The 18,974-nt window shown below is 44.9% G+C and overlaps 1 long non-coding RNA gene across 1 annotated transcript; it reads right to left on the bottom strand.

Annotated features, from left to right (window-relative positions):
- Positions 1–5,614: 5,614 nt before the first annotated feature.
- Positions 5,615–14,511, bottom strand: LOC126990286 (uncharacterized). The gene is made up of 3 exons (XR_007744194.1): positions 14,330–14,511; positions 9,122–9,212; positions 5,615–5,842 (listed from the first exon to the last, which is right to left on the bottom strand). It is a non-coding gene; the product is annotated as an uncharacterized LOC126990286 (long non-coding RNA).
- Positions 14,512–18,974: the final 4,463 nt, after the last annotated feature.

Here is an 18,974-nt window from a genome sequence, read left to right as displayed (position 1 = left end):
CAAGGAGACAACAATCATGGGAAACAAATGTAAAAAGAAGTGTGGGATGGAGAGGAACAAAACCTTTCCGTGTCTGCCCCAAACATTTCAAGTAATGGCCCTTGCCAGGCACACCCAGACCCAGAACACTTTGCCAACAGTGCCTGGGGAAGAGCTCCACACCCAGCATGAAGGGTGTCAGGCAAACCAGGCCACCAGCCCCTGGTGTGGGTACAAGTAACACACACACACACACACACACACACACACACACACACACACACACACACACAAACACACACACATGCACGCACGCACGCACACACACAAAAAAAAAAAATATGTAAAACACAATATAATTACAGAAAAAAAAGTATGGCTTTAGACAAGGGCGTTCACGTGTAACAAACTTATTGAGCTTTTACTAGAGTGACGGACATAACACAGGAGAGGGACGGGTGGGTAGGTTGCATGTATTTGGACTTGAAGAAGGTTTTGACAAAAATCCACATGCAAGACTATTATGGAAGCTGGAAAATAGAGGAGGATTGAAAGGGATGAAAAACTGGATGTAAAGTTACTTAAAGGGAAGAGAAATGAGAACAGTGGTAAAGGACATGAAATTGGAATGGAGAAATGTAGATAGTGGGGTGCCTCAAGGATCAGTACTGGCACCAATACTTTTCCAAGTATATATAAATGACATGCCGAAGAAAGTAAAGAGTTACATGAGCTTGTTTGCAGACGATGCAAAACTGCTGAGACACATAAGAAATAGTAAAGACTGAAATTCTGCAAGAGGACCTGCATAAGATTTGGGACTGGAGTAAGAAATGGGAGACGAAGTTCAATGTGAAGAAATGTCATGTAATGGAAATGGGAAAGAGTGAAGGGAGATCAAAATGGACATGTAGAATGGGAGATGGAGAAATATTAAAAGTTCAAGAAGAGAGATCTGGGAGTGATAATACAAAATAATCAAGTCAGAGAGTCATGTAAATATGATATTCTGAGATATGTATAGAATGGTGAGATATATAGGAATAGCATTCCACTACATGGATAAAGATATGATGAAAAAGATGATTACCACTATGATTAGACTAAAGTTGGAATATGCAGAAACTGTGTGGTCTCCGCATGAGAAGAAACACGAGAAAAAACTAGAAAGAAAACAAAGGATGGCAACAAAGATGGTTCCAGAACTGGAGGGATTGTCATATGAAGAAAGGTTAAAGGAAATGGACCTGCCAACACTGGAACAAAGAAGAGAAAGGGGAGACCTAATACTAATTTACAAATTGTGGAATAAAATGGAAGAAGCAGATAATGTGGAGTTGCTACGAAGAGAAGGAAGAAACACCAGCAACACACGAGGACACAGTAATAAATTGAGAAAAGGAAGATGCTTGAGACGTAAAAAAATATAGCTTCCTGCAAAGAAACAAAGAGGTTTGGAACAGACTAAGTGAAACATTTGAAACATTTGAAACATTTTATTATCCCTTTTTTATACAATTATGTATTTACAATAATTTACTAGTGCAGGGAGCCCATTTAAAGCTATATGCTTTTTGGGCAGTACTGGAACTTAGGTGCCGGATTTAATCAATAGTGGAAAAAAGAAAAGAAAGAAGAAAAAAAGAAAAATATATATACATACATACATATATATATATATATATATATATATATATATATATATATATATATATATATATATATATATATATATATATATATATATATATATATAGATATATATATATATATATATAGATATATATATATATAGATATATATATATATATATATATATATATATATATATATATATATATATACATATATATATATATATATAGACATATATATATATATATATATATATATATATATATATATATATATATATATATATATATATATATATATATATATATATATATATATATATATATATATATATGGATATACATAGACTTCACAACTAGTTGACGGGAAATCTCTTCAGTCTTGGCGCGCTGGCTTCGCGTAAGGGGCCGATTGTTATGGCGACTTTCACTGCGACAACTCAAACACACTCTGCGTTCTTACTCCGAATTTAAGTGGAAACAGGACGAAATCTTCAAGTTTTAGTGCATACAAGCAGGCAGGAGTGTCTCTAGAGTGATTTGGTCGAGGATTCAAGGTAACTTATATAAAATAGCACCATGCGTGCACTTTGAAAACGTTGTGTAAAAAATGGCAAATTTGCGTAACTTTATCGTTGAAATCTTTACGTAAAATGAATGATAACTGTAGGATAGTGAAGTCCACAGTTTTACGTATTAGGAAACAAGAAATGTACGTTTAGTTAGTGCCTACATGGCAACTCAGCTCAGTTCCCGCGTCGCCTAACTCGCCTTAGGCACGCAGTCAGCTGGGCACTTCCCCTCTGTAAAGGATTATCGCTGTCCTGCCTCTGTTTACTCTCCAAGTAAGGGACCTACAGTTATTCATCGTCTCTGTACCCTTCCCCACAACTGCAAGGATCCAGAGGACGATACAAGAAGACACAGCGTGCAGAACTTCATGGTGAGCAACAGGTTGGCCCAGCGCCTGCATTTGCTGAAGCTCGTCGGGTTCTTCCCCGGGGACGTGCAGGCCGACCTGGACCGGGCCAAGGCAGAGGAGAAGGAGGACGACGAGGTGATCTTGGCCCAGCTTGCCAGGGAGCTGGCCGACGACCAGCCGGACCCGCCGACGGACGAGTTGCTCCTCGCCGCGGTCGGCAACTACGCCGGCTACCTGGCCAGGAAGGTCCAGGCCAACTCCTCTGTGGTCGAGTGCTGCAAGCAGGAGCTTGCCCAGCAGGAGGAGATGAAGATTACCGTGGAGCTCGAGAGGGGCGACCCGCCCTCTGTGATGTTCGACGCCCTGGTCGAGCTGGTCGACAGGGGAGAGCTGGAGACGGGCCGGGCGGCCATCTCTCCCAATGGCCCACATGGCGTCCTTCGGGATGTCGCTGTGGGACTCCCTGATGTGCAGGGAGGACAAGAAGGAGCGCAGGTTGAGGTTCCTCTCCTTGCCATGCGCCACAGGGACGGGTTCAGGCACCTCCTGGAGTTCCTGGCGGCCTCAGACCCGACCTTGCAGGGGTACAGGTGCCAGGAGGGGCACAACCTGGCCAACACCATCTTGCCGCACATCAGCAGGTCCCTCTTCAACTGTTTCGGTGCTAATTTCTCCAAGGACGTGACCTCAGAAGCGAGGAAGAACAAGGCCTTGAAGCAGCCGACCGGCAGGAAGAGGAGCAGTATCGAGGAGGGCAGGAAGGAGACGGCGAGGAACAGGGACGTGTACAAGTCCAGGAAACTGACCGGGGCCCACAAGTCATAGGCCAAAAGGCTAAAGTGATTGTTCAGGGACGAGGGCCAGATAGCCGGCAAGACGTGCTGCGGCAATAGTGACATCGAATTCAACCAAAATAAGTTGTGATTGTATATAGAAAATGAATATTTTGCTTTTGTTGAGTAAAATTAAGATGTTTCTGCATGCTTTCCTCAAGTATTAAGTTTCTAATGAAAATTAAGTGATTTATTAGATGTTAAAACTTACGTAAAAATTGCACTAAATAAAAAAAAATAAGTAGCTATTTCGGGCAAAAACTTATAAGATATGCTAAATATTGCTATTGATTCTGAAAATGTAAGTGATTATCTCTGCATTTGGTGATGTTTGTGCATCTAGCGTAAAATCTGAGGATTTTATAGCCTTTTTAAGTTTTGTTATACTTATATAAAAAACAATTAATCGGGATTTTATTAGGGAACGACTTTGAATTTTTTGATACCGCTGCTCATGGAGACTCATATATGCCTAAGGGAGGTGCCTGTTTTAGTTTCAGGTCGCTAGCTGCTTTGGTTTTGAAAATATTTAAATTTTAAATTTTTGAAAATCGGCCCCCTGCGAATCGGCCCCGCGCCCCGTTTCCCGTCAAGAGATTGTGAAGTCTATGGTATATATGTGTGAGGATGTAGTATCAGCAAAGAGTGTGCACAACTTTGAGGAAAAGCTGGACAAATACAGATATGGAGACGGGACCACACGAGCGTAAGCCCAGGCCTTGTAAAATTACAACTAGGTAAACACACACACACACACACACACACACACACACACACACACACACACACACACACACACACACACACACTTTCCTCTTGAATTTTCAAAATTGCAGACACTCTGCAACCTGCCTTTGATTCCCTATCTGCGCCATGTGTTCTGTTCTCCATGCAAGACAACGCCCCATCCAGCACCTGCTCTCTCCCACACACAGCAGCACAACACAACACCTCAGAGGTGAATCTTCACGTGTCTCGCAATCTCACCTCTTGTCATAAATCGCTTGCCACAAGCATCACACTGGAACCCTTTGTGGCCACAGTGTCTTATGCCATGTCTCTTCAGCCATGACTTCACAAGGAATCTTTTCCCACAAATTTCACACTCATGTTTTTTTTCACCAGCGTGTGTAAGGGTGTGTGTCTGGAGGCTACCCTTCTGAGTGAATCTTTTCCCACAAACTTCACATTTATGGTTCCTTTCACCAGTGTGTGTAAGGGTGTGTGTCTGGAGGCTACCCTTCAGAGTGAATCTTTTCCCACAAACTTCACATTTATGTTTTCTTTCACCAGTGTGTGTAAGGATGTGTTTCTTGAGGTTACCCTTCTGAGTGAATCTTTTCCCACAAACTTCACATTTATGGTTCCTTTCACCAGTGTGTGTAAGGGTGTGTTTCTTGAGGTCACCCTTCAGAGTGAAGCTTTTCCCACAAACTTCAGTGTGTGTAAGGGTGTGTCTCTTGAGGTCACCCTTCAGATGGAAACTTTTCCCACAAACTTCACATCCATGTTTTTTTCCTCCAGTGTGTGTAAGGGTGTGTGTGTTGAGGTGATCCTTCCCACCCAATCTTTTCCTACAACCTTGAGATTCATGATTTCTTTCACCCGAGTGTGTGGGTGCTTTTGTTGAGGTCACCCTTCCCAGGGAGTCTTTCCTCACACTCCTGGCACTCATGCTTTCCCTCAGCAGTGTGTGCAAGGCTGTGTCTGATGAACTTGCTCTCAGTCCCAAACTGCCTCACAGTCCTTCCACTCAAACTTTCCCTTTCCTTATGGCTGGAGAAGGCAGCAGCAGCAGGGTGGTGGTGGTGGAGGTTCTTCTGATCGCCCCTGATCCTCACACCAGTGGCAGTCTGCTCTGCTGCTCCTGGCCACTCAGGCTGCTGCCCGGCTTTGCAGCTGAGGGGGCAGCAAGTCTTCCTCACCACTACTCAGGGACCAAGCAAGCAGGTGAAGGGAAGGATGCACCAAGGAGGAAGGACAGTGAGTGCTGAGCACAGCAAGTGTCTCAGACCCTCACTTCAGCACAAGCACCAGCGGTGGACGTCAGGACACACACACACAGAGTCGGGTGCTGTCTTCTGGCCCTGTGCTGTCCACCTCAGACCCTCACTTCAGCACCAGTGGTGGACGTCAGGACACACACACACAGAGTCGGGTGCTGTCTTCTGGCCCTGTGCTGCCCACCTCAGACCCTCAATTCAGCACCAGCGGTGGACGTCAGGACACACATACACAGAGTCGGGTGCTGTCTTCTGGCCCTGTGCTGCCCACCTCAGACCCTCACTTCAGCACCAGCACCAGCTGTGGACGTCAGGACACACACACACAGAGTCGGTTGCTGTCTTCTGGCCCTGTGCTGCCCACCTCAGACCCTCACTTCAGCACCAGCGGTGGACGTCAGGACACACACACACAGAGTCGGGTGCCGTCACTTAGCGCTGTCCTCCTCCCAGCATGGTGGACACCACTACCTGGTTTGTAAGAGATGTGTTAATGCAATGACTTGTTCTTTCAAGGTACCGGCACACCCCCTTAACAAACAGTTTATATCACTGAAAAGCTGCTCATCAACCCCTTCGATACGGCCGGGCAGAGAGCGTGGCTCACGGCATATCCGGGCACAGCCGCGGGCAACAATTTTGAAATGCCATCACTGAATACACCCAGATTTAAGCCATAAAACAAACATAGTCATGCATGCACTTGAGCAGCAACAGTAATAATAATATAAAAATAATGGCAATGTCCCTCCCCCTTTTTTTCCCACCCTCCCGCTCCCTCATGTAATACGCATATTATAATGTACATGTGAGTGTGTGGCTGTGTGTTTAAACACAGGCTCAGTGCCTTTGCCAGGATGTTATGGAACACGTTAGAGCTGATGGCCGTGGGAACACATGCTGAGCTAATGCAAGAATCAGCAAATGATGACTTTCATCAACAGTCATCAACCGGAACCCACACCCTTTCGGACGATCTAACAAGCAAATAAAACGAGCGAGCAACGCGAAGACGGGGGAGAAGCCGAGAGAAGACAGGTGACGGGCAGGCGAGCGGTGCTCCGCCGCCCCGCGCCCTGTGGTGTGGCTGGCTCTCAAATCGTGCCACTCGCTAACGTAAACTGTAAACTTTGTGTACAACTGTTAATATAGTTAAAATTACATTTTGTATTGGCATTGCCCTGTGAGAGAGAGAACTAAAGTGAACTAAAGTGAACTTATAACGGCTACCGCTCGGCCAATTAAAAGGCTATTGTGTTATCTCACCTACTACAATCAACTTGTGAAAGCAGGCAACGGTACATCGGACCTGACGTGAGATAACAGTTCGCGCCTTAAACATTAAAACATAACACTTAACACAAACCACGTTAAAAACAACGCTTAAAAGCCTTAACACTCTACCCCAATCCATCCCTCGCTGAATGACTTTGATAAGAAATTGGTTGATGTAGAAATAAATGTATGGAAGAAAGGAAAATGAAAAGGAGAGGAAGTTTCCAAGAAATCCTGAAACAACAAGAAAGGGCAAGAAAAGTGGAGATGGAGCGTGAGGTTTTCCAGGTAATGAGAAATAAGGAAGACTTGGTTCGAATTGGCAGAGAAGAAGAAGAGTGTGATAATCGTGGGTGTTAAGGAGGAGAAAATCCCAATGAAGGCAGAGAGATATGAAATCCCTGAAGTGAAAGAAACACTGACAAGCTTAGATAAAAGTGCCGGAAGGCTGACAGAGGAGGTGGACGAGGTGACATGACTAGGAAAATATGACGAAGGGAAAAACAGACCTATCAAGCTGAAGTTAAGGTCACAAATGGCAGCCAAGATCATCTCAAGTCGGAGTGGAATACTAAAAGGGACAGAACATTATAAAGAAACATATATAAGAAAAATATGAGCATGGAGGAAAGAGTTAAGATGAGGGAAACTGTGAACAAAGCAAAGCACAGGAATTAAGAAAGAACAGAGTCAGAAAAATAAAGAGTTTTTGGAGAGTGTAAAACGACAGAGTGATGAAGTGGTGGATCAGGAAGAGGGAGGAGGAGGTCAAGTAAACACCAACACCACCAACAACAACTAGGAAGAGAAGGGAGCGAAAAAGCTTAGGTCAACATTCACTAATGTCGACGGACTTACATAAGAAAAGCTAGAATTAAAAGACTACCTGAACAGAGCTACACCATATGTAATGTGCACCACTGAAACAAAACTACCACAAGGCCCAGAAGTGGCGGGAACAGAGGAGTGCAATTACACTATATACAGGAAGGCCACAATAGGGAGGAGTGGGGGAGGGGTGATGCTGCTGCTCAAAACAGACTTAAAAGTGATCAAAGTGAGAACAGGACCAGAAAATACAGGAAATCTGAAGTGTTTTATTACAGCTGAAAAACTGTCAGTAATGGTGACATGTGTGGCCCCACACGGACGAGGGAAATGTATAACAACCTGTCAGAAGGTACAAGTAAAGCATTAAAGGATACTATTAGAAACAGCAAGAATGTACATAATTCTAACAGGGGGCTTCAGCTGTAAAAATGTCAACTGGGAAAAGTTGGAAGTGGAAGGTGAAGAAAATACATGGGGAGCTAAAGTTTTGAAATTGTCCACAGAAAACCTCACGACACAGTGGGTGAAGGAAGAGACGAGATTTAGAGGAAAGGATGAACCAGCAAGACTGAACTTAATGTTCACTAACGGAACAGACCTGTTAAGTGAAGAGCAACACGAGTGCCCGCTGGGAAAAAGTGACCATACAAGACTAGATTGGAGGAACTGGGCCTGCCAACACTGGGAGAAAGAAGAGAAAGAGGAGACCTGATAGCGCTGTACAGGAACACAAGTGGAATGGACGTGTTGGACAGAAAAGATTTAATCAGATGGAAGGGAGGAGGCGACTAAGAGGACACAGCAAGGAGTTGAGGAGGGGGACTTGTTTGAAAGACTTAAAGAAGTACAGTTTTCCACACAGGAGTGTGGATACATGGAGTGGACTTAGCAAAGACATTGTTGAAGCATGTGGCAGTGTCCATATAATGAGGGAAAAGTTGGAGAAGCATAGAATGGGAAAAAGGATTGTCTCAGCTTGAGGTCAGGCCCTGTATACTACAAATAGGTAAATACATTTTGGTAAATATATACACACACACACACACACACACACACACACACATATGCATACCTTCATACAAATACACTCCCTCTCCACAGTTTATAGAAAACAAAACATAATCAGGTTAAGGTTTACTTCATGCACCTTTCCATGTCTCGTCTCCTACTTAACAGCTGCTCTTTGGTTGCCACACGTGTGCTCTGCTAACCTTCCAATAGTAATAGTAATAGTTAAGGTTTACTTCATGCACCTTTCCATGTCATGTCTCCTACTTAACAGCTGCTCTTTGGTTGCCACACGTGTGCTCTGCTAACCTTCCAATAGTAATAGTAATAGTAATAGTTAAGGTTTACTTCATGCACCTTCCCATGTCTTGTCTCCTACTTAACAGCTGCTCTTTGGTTGCCACACGTGTGCTCTGCTAACCTTCCAATAGTAATAGTAATAGTAATAGTTAAGGTTTACTTCATGCACCTTTCCATGTCTTGTCTCCTACTTAACAGCTGCTCTTTGGTTGCCACATGTGTGCTCTGCTAACCTTCCAATAGTAATAGTAATAGTTAAGGTTTACTTCATGCAGCTTTCTATGTTTCATCTACTTAACAGCTGCTCTTTGGTTGCCACATGTGTGCTCTGCTAACCTTCCAGTCTCCCGGAAGTCTGTCACTGGGGGTCAGCGGCTGAATGGTGAGTTGACGCTGCCAAGTGAAAGGGCCAGTCATTTGGTGATTTCTGGAAGGTAAACAATCTCATGACAAAAGTATCATATTTTGCCCTGAAATAAAGTGTCTCAAAATTATTGGCTACCCTTTCCGCCACAGTCCCCCAAGCCAGCCACCATCTTGACTCGGGTGTAATTCAAAAGGTTTGGCCCTAGGCCTTTCTCCAGCAAGCTTCTAAGGCCTCGGATTATTCACTGGGCAGGCGGTGGCTGAGTGGTTAGCATGCAGGCCCTGCATTCACTGCATTCTGGACAACACGGGTTTGAATCCGCCGCTACCACCTGGAATTTTTCAGTCACTGCGAGTGGCCTAAGACTACCCACATGCTGCCCTGAAGACCACCCATCAACCCGGACTCTAGAAGAACCGTCCAAGTCATTCAAGAATGAGCTCCGGGGGGCGGCATGAGGCAAGAAAAGGTGGAGCCACGATAAACACATGCCTGCACCAAGACGGGCTCGGGCCGACCACCAGGCCCCTCAAGAAAGCCTACCGGTGCTACAGGGTTTGACATAAAAATTAAATAAATAAAAAATATATATTTACAGGTTTAATTCGTTCCAGAGTTTTGCTCACAAACCAAAAAACTCGTAAACCAAAAAGAATTTCTCCATTTAAGTTAATGTGAATCCCATTAATGAATCACATATATCGCAAATTTATGAACATAAATATCATTATACATATCTTATACATAATAAGGGTAATTTTTCTTACAAATAGCAATGATAAATAATATAGAATAATAATATAAAAAAAAAAATATATATATATATATATATATAGATATATATATATATATATATATATATATATATATATATATATATATATATATATATATATATATATATATATATATATATATAATATATATAGTGCTGAAAACACGAAGACCGCACACTAGAGCACAAAGGTAAGCGGATACGGGCGCGGGTGCTGCCTCTGCCAGTGTGCAACGCGGACTGAAGGCGCCGGCACACTAGGCGTTTTCCTCCAACCGATGGGGCTAGGAGCAACCGTGGTTGCCTGTACACCTAAATGGGAGTGAGTTGTTGATGTCGGTAAACACTCCTGTCCTCCCGTCTTTGAAGCCATGATGGTGCCCACAACGGCTTCTTCCTTCCATGTAACTGTAGCAACAAGTCCATAGTTTGAGTACCAGCAGCACAAGCCACAGCGGCCCCTACTTTGGCAAGCGACGTCATGTGGATACAGGGTGACTGGTTTGTTTACGTTGTGGATATGGGCAGCCGACCTTGGTCGTGTGTGATGCACACTCAGAAAAGTTGGAATTGCGTGTTGCGCCTACCACCAATGCGGTTAGAGGAAAAAGGTCCAGTGCGACACCAGTTTGAGATCCCATTCCCACCAACCAAATTTTACATAACCTATTCCCTAACGAGGGGGCTTCGCCCCCCTCAACCCCCCTACACACAAACACACACACACACACACACACACACACACACACACACACACACACACACACACACACACATTTTTCCATACAGAAGCATAACAACATGGAACGGACTTGACGAGGAGACTGTGTGCAAAAACGATTCATGAATTTAAAGCCAAACTGGATAATAAGCGTTATGGAGGCGGGACAGCACAAGCCTAGTACGGCTCTTTTCCTGTATTTCACAACTAGGTAAATACATGTGCGACTTATTTCTGCAAGGAGGTATTTCTCACAACACCAACTGAACCGCCGCCGCATATGGGTGTGCAACGTCGTGCTTTAGTTCCATTAACATTTTTACATCATTGTGTCAATTTTCTTTCTCTATTCCGGAAGTCACTAACTTGTTACTGCACTGCTTTCAGGGACAAAAAAAAAATTCATGTTGTAAGAATTAACTTTGCCAGATGTGGCCACGCTATTGTCAATATTGTTACACCACCGGCCCGCACACCGGACTCCAAGCACAGGCAGGCAGTGTGCCTCAACCCCAGACCACCACACAACTGGCCGCGAAGAACTCAGAACAACAAGACATACCACACTGACTACCGACGAGTAATCCGCCGCTACAAGGAGAAGTCACGCCACATCATTGTCTCCGGGATTCTTTCGAGAATCAACGCCTTCACAGGCTTCCACAGAAAGGCGTCAAACATCAAAAACAGACTGAAACACCTCTGTCAGGACGAGGAAGTTTCGTTCGCAAATTTGTGGGATCATTTCTTTGACAACCCCGACCTTTTCCGTCCTGACGGTCTTCACCTCAATGCGATTGGCTCAGCACGGCTTGTTAGGCTGCTGAACGAGGAAGTACTTTTGTACTCAAAAAACTCCGAGCGCGGGAGGGGCACCAAAGTATCGTAAACAACCAACCAGTAGAGCCCGCCCATCATACACCAACGCCCCCAACAGAAAACACACGCAGACACCGGACTACTGTGCCTCGAAGCACTGAAATCAAGAAGGACATTTCTGTCCTATACACCAACGCGCGGAGCTTAATACCCAAACGGGATGAGTTATTTGCCTACATTGACGTAGAAAGTCCGGACGTGATTGCCATCACCGAAACGTGGGCCACCTCTGACCACCTAATGACCGAATTCTCAATTCCAGGATACGAGAGCTTCTACAAAAACAGACTTCACAAGAAAGGAGGAGGTGTTATCTGTTATGTCAAGAACAAATACCCTGCCGTGGAAGTAACCAAAGGAGACTCAGAGAAATATGACACAGTATATGTTGAACTGGAGACTAGCAAGCACAACAAAATAACGATTGGAACCGTTTACAGACCTCCAAAGCAACAAGAAGCGGACGACGAAGCGCTGTACGAAGAAATCCACACCGTAACGCAAAACAAACAATCAGTCATTATCGGGGACTTTGACTGTGCCAACATTGACTGGACCACGATGATTGGAGATCGGGAGGGTAACAGATTGCTCGAAATGTTAGAAGACACTTTTCTTATTCAGATTGTTACCCAACCGACGAGGGAAAATAACATATTAGACCTAGTACTCGTGAGTGATTCAGATCTCACATGTGAATGTCAAGTCGGCGAAAAACTGGATGGTTGCGACCATCACCTAATCCGCCTAAAGATCAGAACAGACCATGAACTCACCGAAAACACGTCCAAGATTCCAGACTACAAAAGAGCCAATTTTAATTTCGCTTGTGAGCTGCTAACCCAGACAACTTGGGAACCCATGACCTACACTCCTGTGGACGGAGCGTGGAATGGCTTCAAGCACAAACTCCTGGAGGTAGAGAGAACAACTGTTCCCATGAAGACAAAGAGAACAAATAATACCACAAGGCCACCATGGATGACTACCCAGGTTCGACGGGCGATTAATTTAAAGAAGAGAAAATACAACTCGCTCAAAGAAAACGGCACTGACGAGGCACGCAAACAATACCATCAAAGCTTCAGAGCTTGCAGAACACTCATTCGCCAGCGTAAACGCGACTATGAAAAGCAAATTGCATGCGAAGCCAAGTCCAACCCGAAAAAGTTCTTCACGTATATAAGAACCAAAAAGAAGACAAAAACCAATATCGGTCCCTTAAAAGATGAAAGTGACGTACTAACACAGGACAGTAGCCAAATGGTCGAAATCCTAAACAAAAACTTCGCGTCTGTGCTCACGGTCGAGAATACCCAGTCCGTACCCGAGAGCCCTACCCCACCGATGGGAATCACTCCCCTAGAAATTGGCGCAATCGAAGAACGAGATGTGAAGAAGTACCTAGACAAACTCGAGACAAACAAGTCCACCGGACCCGACGACATGTCACCCAGGCTGCTCAAGGAACTCAAGCAGCAAATCCTCAAGCCACTCACCACCATCTACAATCTGTCACTACAACAAAACAAAGTCCCAAAAGACTGGAAACAAGCGAATGTAACTCCGATCTACAAAAAGGGAGACAAAAGTGTGGCCCTAAACTACAGACCAATCAGTGTTCAAAATCCTTAATGGATTCGACAATATTAACCCAGATAGTCTATTTCAGAGAGACACCAACACAATAACACGCAGCAACGGTATGAAGTTAAAGGGAAACCGATGTAACACATTGGTGCGCAGAAGTTTTTTCAATAATAGAGTCGTCGATCACTGGAATAGACTCCCACCGTCAGTAGTTAGCGCACAGAGTATCAATAGCTTCAAGTCTTCATTGGATAAGTACTTCAGGGATATAAGATTATACTGACCCTTCTTCGCATGTTTTCAGACAGATTGCAGCAAGACCTCAACCTAAATCCATATTATTCTCCCCCACAACCTAGATTGCAAGTAGCGTAAGTTAACAATAGAGTAAAGCAACAGTTAATGTCCGCATGACAGGTGGAGTGAGGTGTGGGTGCAGTAAGGTGACAGGTTACTGGTGCAGTGCCTAGTACCGCCGGTAAAATGAAGATCAAGCCTCCACCTGTGCCCCTGAAACTACACCTCACCCATCGTGAGTATTAGGGGGGATCCTGGGGCTGCCCTGTGTAGGCCACCCGGCCTCTTCCAGTCTCCCTGTGTTTCTGTGTTCTTATGTTCTTATGTAATGAAGTCATTTTCCCCCACAGCTTAGGTTACCAGTAGTGTAAGTTAAGGGTAGTAATTTCCTATTATTTCTCTCTTTACTGTAAAATTTACATCTCCCTTTCTTTCTTAAAGGTACATGGTGTTCTCTTCTAACTATTTCCTGCCGGCACGTTGCCGGAGGGAGAGGTGGGTGGCGAGGAGCCTTCATATTTTCTGTCCTGTTCTACCACACGTAGATTATTGGTAGTAGGGGTAGTAAACAGACACCCTCGCCATAGACCGATAGGTCTTCTGGTGTCTGTTCTTCCTATGTATTCTATGTATTCCTTCCTCCCTGTACCTCCTCCCTTCCCTTCCCTTCCTCCCTGTACCTCCTCCCTTCCCTTCCCTTCTTCCCTGTACCTCCTCCCTTTCCTTTCGTCCCTCCGTGTCTCTCCCTTCCCTTCCCTTTCCTCCCTCCGTGTCTCTCCCTTCCCTTCCCTTTCCTCCCTCCGTGTCTCTCCCTTCCCTTTCCTCCCTCCGTGTCTCTCCCTTCCCTTCCCTTTCCTCCCTCCGTGTCTCTCCCTTTCCTGTCGTCCCTCCGTGTCTCTCCCTTCCCTTCCCTACCTTCTCCTTCTTCTTGGTCTTCTCCTGAAGGTCGGGGATACACACGAGACTGTGTTTACTCTCTCCTTGCTCTTGCTCTTGCTGTACAGGTGACCCGTTGGAGAGTCAGGCCTTCGTATCGGCACAACCTGTAAAAATAAAACAACACAAGCAGTATCCATTACAAATCTTCCAATTCCCTATTTCTTGCACACCACATGTTTTCCAGAAAACTCCTCATGGCTTTTATAATTCTCTCATTTGCTTCATCACTCAGTCCCAGCAGCAGCAGCATCCAATCCCTTTCTGTCCTTGCAATCCTCCCATTCACATCCCAGCCCACCTCACTCAGTGCCACCCTCATCATCTCCGTCCTTTCTCTCCGGTACCTCCCACACACCAGTATCACATGCACGACAGTTTCATCCACACCCCTGTCACCCATCTGACACACTTAATTTGCTGCGGGACTCAGGCCACCTGTAATTTCTTGCATTCACATTCATACACTGCGCTCGAGCTTGGAAGAGAAGATCACCACCCAGGCTTCCATCATACCAGCTGACACACTGCGGGGCTTCCTTTTCCCTGTACCACTCCAAAGTGATCTATCGCTCCATCGCATGTTTCCAGACGGTCTCAGACCTCTCTTCCACTTTCTCACATCCCATTCTAGACCCTCACTGTTCCTGTCAGTCACCTTCCACTCAAAGAAGCGCCGATCCCTTCCTCTCTGCTCACGTACCCACCTGACTCGCATACCACTGTCACATACTGTCAAGTCTTACGTTTTTTTGCGTAAGTCTTACGTAATTTCGGTGATTTTCAGGTCTTACGGCGTAAGTTGAAAATCTTACGTTTTTTCTCCGCTTGCGACGTTTTTTTTTTCAATATGTTTGATTTAAACAATTGGAAATATATCGTACGCGCCATATTTAGATTCATGTAAGCGTGCTGAGTAACGGTTACTGTTACGGTTAAGGGAGCTTAAGGCGGCTTTACACCTGGCAATTGTCGTCCCCTACATCTTGCACGCCACATGCCCTCCAAGAACTCTTTCACTACCTCGATCACTCGTCCACTCGTCTCACCACTGAGCCCCAGCAGCAGCACCATCCACTCCTTCTCAGTCCTCCCATTCACTCCACGTCCCATCTCACTCAGAAACACATGCATCATCTTCGTTCTCTCCCTGTCATACTTTTTACATTCCAGCACTACATGCTGCACAGTCTCGTCCACACCCCTGTCACACATCTGGCACACTTTGCTGCGGGACTCAGACCATCTATAGTTCCTTGCATTCACATCCAGACACTGCGCTCTAGCACGGAGAAGATCACCTCCCAGGCTTCCCTCATACCACACCTCACACTTTGGGGCCTCTTTCTCCCTGTACCAGTCGAGTTTCCTTTCTTTCTATCTCATTCTTCCACTTGCTCAATCCCTCATCTTTAACTGCCATATCTATCACATTCTTTCACTTTCTCACATCCCACTCAAACCCCTCTCCATTTCTGTTTGTTATTCTCCATTCAAACACATTCTGCCTATCTTCAAAGGGTCGGTACACCCACCTACTTAGCATAACATTCCTGTCTATCATTCGCCCACATTTATTCGCCCATTTGCCATCTCTTATACTCCACAAGTATACTTTCCTTGCTAATCTTGCATCCTTCATTTGTTCCAGTCTCACTTTATATCTCAAGGTTACCTTTACTAGTCTTTCCCTAAACGTGCTCCATCCCATGTCACCCCTAAGAGCCTCTACTGCTGCAAACCTTGGTGCATTCAGTGCCATTCTTGCTACCCTATTTTACCCCACTTCCAATTTTTCTATCTCACTGTCGTTCCATGTCATCACATCCATTCCATACATAACGCTCGGGACAGCCACACTCTTCCAAACCTCACGGATGACGTCATACTTGCTCGCTCTCATCCTCGCTGCACTCCCTAAACGGCCTACCCACTGGTTTGTCATACTTATCTTTACATTCTTGGCCCTGCCGCATCCATTTACCTCCATCCACACGCCTAGATACTTGTATTCTTCCGTCTGTTCCAACTCATCCCCTTCCAGTCTCCAAGTTGTTTCTCTCTCATCCTCTGATCTATTTACTATCATTACTTTGCTCTTCTCACTACTGAACCTAACCCCAAAATCCCTTCCATAACCCCCTACCACGTCTAGGAAACTCTGTAGTTCTTCAGCAGACTCACTCATAACCACCATATCATCCGCATACAACAACACACATACTTTATCCTCTCCAATTCTCACTCCTGTATTTGTTCTCCTCATTCTTACTGCTAATTCCTCTGTGAAAAGACTAAATAAGGTTGGTGATAATATACAGCCTTGTCTCACTCCTCTTTCACTCTTCACCCAACCTGTCTCTAGATCTCCTAGTCTATACTTTGCTCTTGTACCTACATACATACTTCTAATTATGTTAACAATCTTATCACTGAGCCCAACTTTTTCAAGCACTCTACACAACACATCTCTATTCACCCTGTCATAAGCTTTCTCTATATCTAGGAAGCCTAAGTACAGTTTCCCTCCCTCTCTCTTTTTCCTTTCAATCAGCTCATTCACAACAAACATATTATCTTCCGCTCGCCTGTCCACTCGGAACCCGTTCTGCTCCTCACCCAGCACCCTGGCACTCTCAATCCATTTACACAACCTTTCATTCAACACAGCACTAAAGATTTTTCCTATTGAGTTTACCAGAGAGATTCCTGCTTACTCTTATGCCCGCCCTTGTGGATCAGAGTCACTCTACATTCATTCCATTTACTTGGCACTCTCTCTTCTTCCCATACCTGGTTGAATAACTCAGTCATCCTCTCAATCACAGCCTCACCTCCATTTTTATACAACTCATACGGGATCTCATCTGGTCCTGCAGCCTTACCATTCTTCTGTCTTTTCACACATCTCTCAACTTCTTCCCTGCTGATCCTTTCATTCAGCTCATTTGCATCTTTCCTCTCCATAGTCACACATCCTTCTCTCACACCAAATACTTCCCCTACTCCTCCTATTTCTTCCCAAAACTTCCTAATTGACTCCTTCATTTTCTCCTTATCTGTAATTTTTTCACCATTCACCTTCAGACTTTCCACATTCTCACTGTCACTCATCCTCTCACTTCTCAGGAATCTATACCACTCACGACCTCCCTCAAGCCCTTTCTCTCTCAGGGTCTGAATCACACTTCTTTCACATTGAACCTTTGCACTCATGATCTTCCGCTTTGTCAGTCGTTGGTGTCTCACATAGCTTTCCCATGCATTCTGGTATTCACCCTCAGCTTCTTCGCTTTCTTGCCTCCTTCTCCTCAGTCGTCTACACAGTCTATTCAGTCTCTTTCGTTCTTTCCTAGCTGTCCTAATATCATCGTTCCACCACGGTTTCCTTACACGCTTTCTACCATTCGTTCTCACATACCCTACATGTTGGACTGCAGCTCCTCTCACATTCTCTACGAGCCTTTCATTCAAAGCATCCACATTATTCAAACTACCCGGCTCCCAATTTCTTTCACTCAAGTCTACCTGAAAATTTTCCCACCCTACATCTCTCAGTCTCCACTTCTGCCTGTCCTTTTCTTTCATTTCATTTCTACCATTCAGCCAGCACTCCACGGTCAACATATTATGGTCAGACACAATATCAATCATTCCCTCTTCATCTATCCACATACGAGACACACATTCACGCATTCTCCCATTTACCAGTACATAATCAATCGCTGACTCCTGATTTCTTGCACTCCAGGTCACACGTCCCTCAGCCAGAGTTTCATTCAGGTTCTCTAAGTTCATTTCACTTACAAACTCAGCTAGCATTTCTCCATTCCGATTTATACGTTCACCTAACATACCTGTATGTGCATTCATATCACCCATAACAATCACTCTTTCTCCTCCATGCTCTCTCACAACTTTTCTGAGCATATTGTACTTTCCCCTGTTTTCCCTTACTGCTCTTTCACCTTCTACAGTCATATACACAACAACCATTACTACTCTTTCTAGTCTGCCCTTCTTATTCTTGCATTCCACACTCACGGCTAATACATCTTCACTGCTAGCACTGTTACCTACATCCAGCTCTTCCACTTTCAGATTTTCATTTTTGCGGTGGAGGAAGGCTACGCCTCCTCCCATAGTCTCCTGTTTCTTTCGCCCCTTCCCAATCATCACATACTCACTCCCCTCAGTCTGCACATCGCCTCTCAGATGTGTCTCAGTCAAGCCTATTATATCATACTTCCATTCATCCAGTTCCTTACTCATGTCCTCAAGTTTACCCACGCCCCAGCCTCTCACATTCAAACATCCAATCTTCATGCTTTCACTTGCCTGGGTTGTGTATCCACTCCTCCGTGCTAGGTCATTTATACCCGTTCATACTGTCTCCACTGCATACAGCGACTTCATCCGCACCCATTCACGCAGGCGCTCCCCCATCCTCCTGTTCCCGTTGCCGCTCAGGTGCACGCCATCCACGTCGAACGCTGTGTCTCCCCTCAGGACTCCATCCATGTCGATGAAGCTGACGTCGCCCTTCTTCCCTCGCGTCCATTCAATCTTCATCTTCATCATTTCTTCTTGGATCCTTTTGTTGGTAGATCGGCGCAGTCTCTCG

Source organism: Eriocheir sinensis, unplaced genomic scaffold, assembly GCF_024679095.1.
Source record: "Eriocheir sinensis breed Jianghai 21 unplaced genomic scaffold, ASM2467909v1 Scaffold1524, whole genome shotgun sequence".
Taxonomy (NCBI): Eukaryota; Metazoa; Arthropoda; class Malacostraca; order Decapoda; family Varunidae; genus Eriocheir; species Eriocheir sinensis.
The sequence above is the reverse complement of the archived record's forward strand: the minus strand, read 5'-3'. Positions and strand labels throughout refer to the sequence as shown.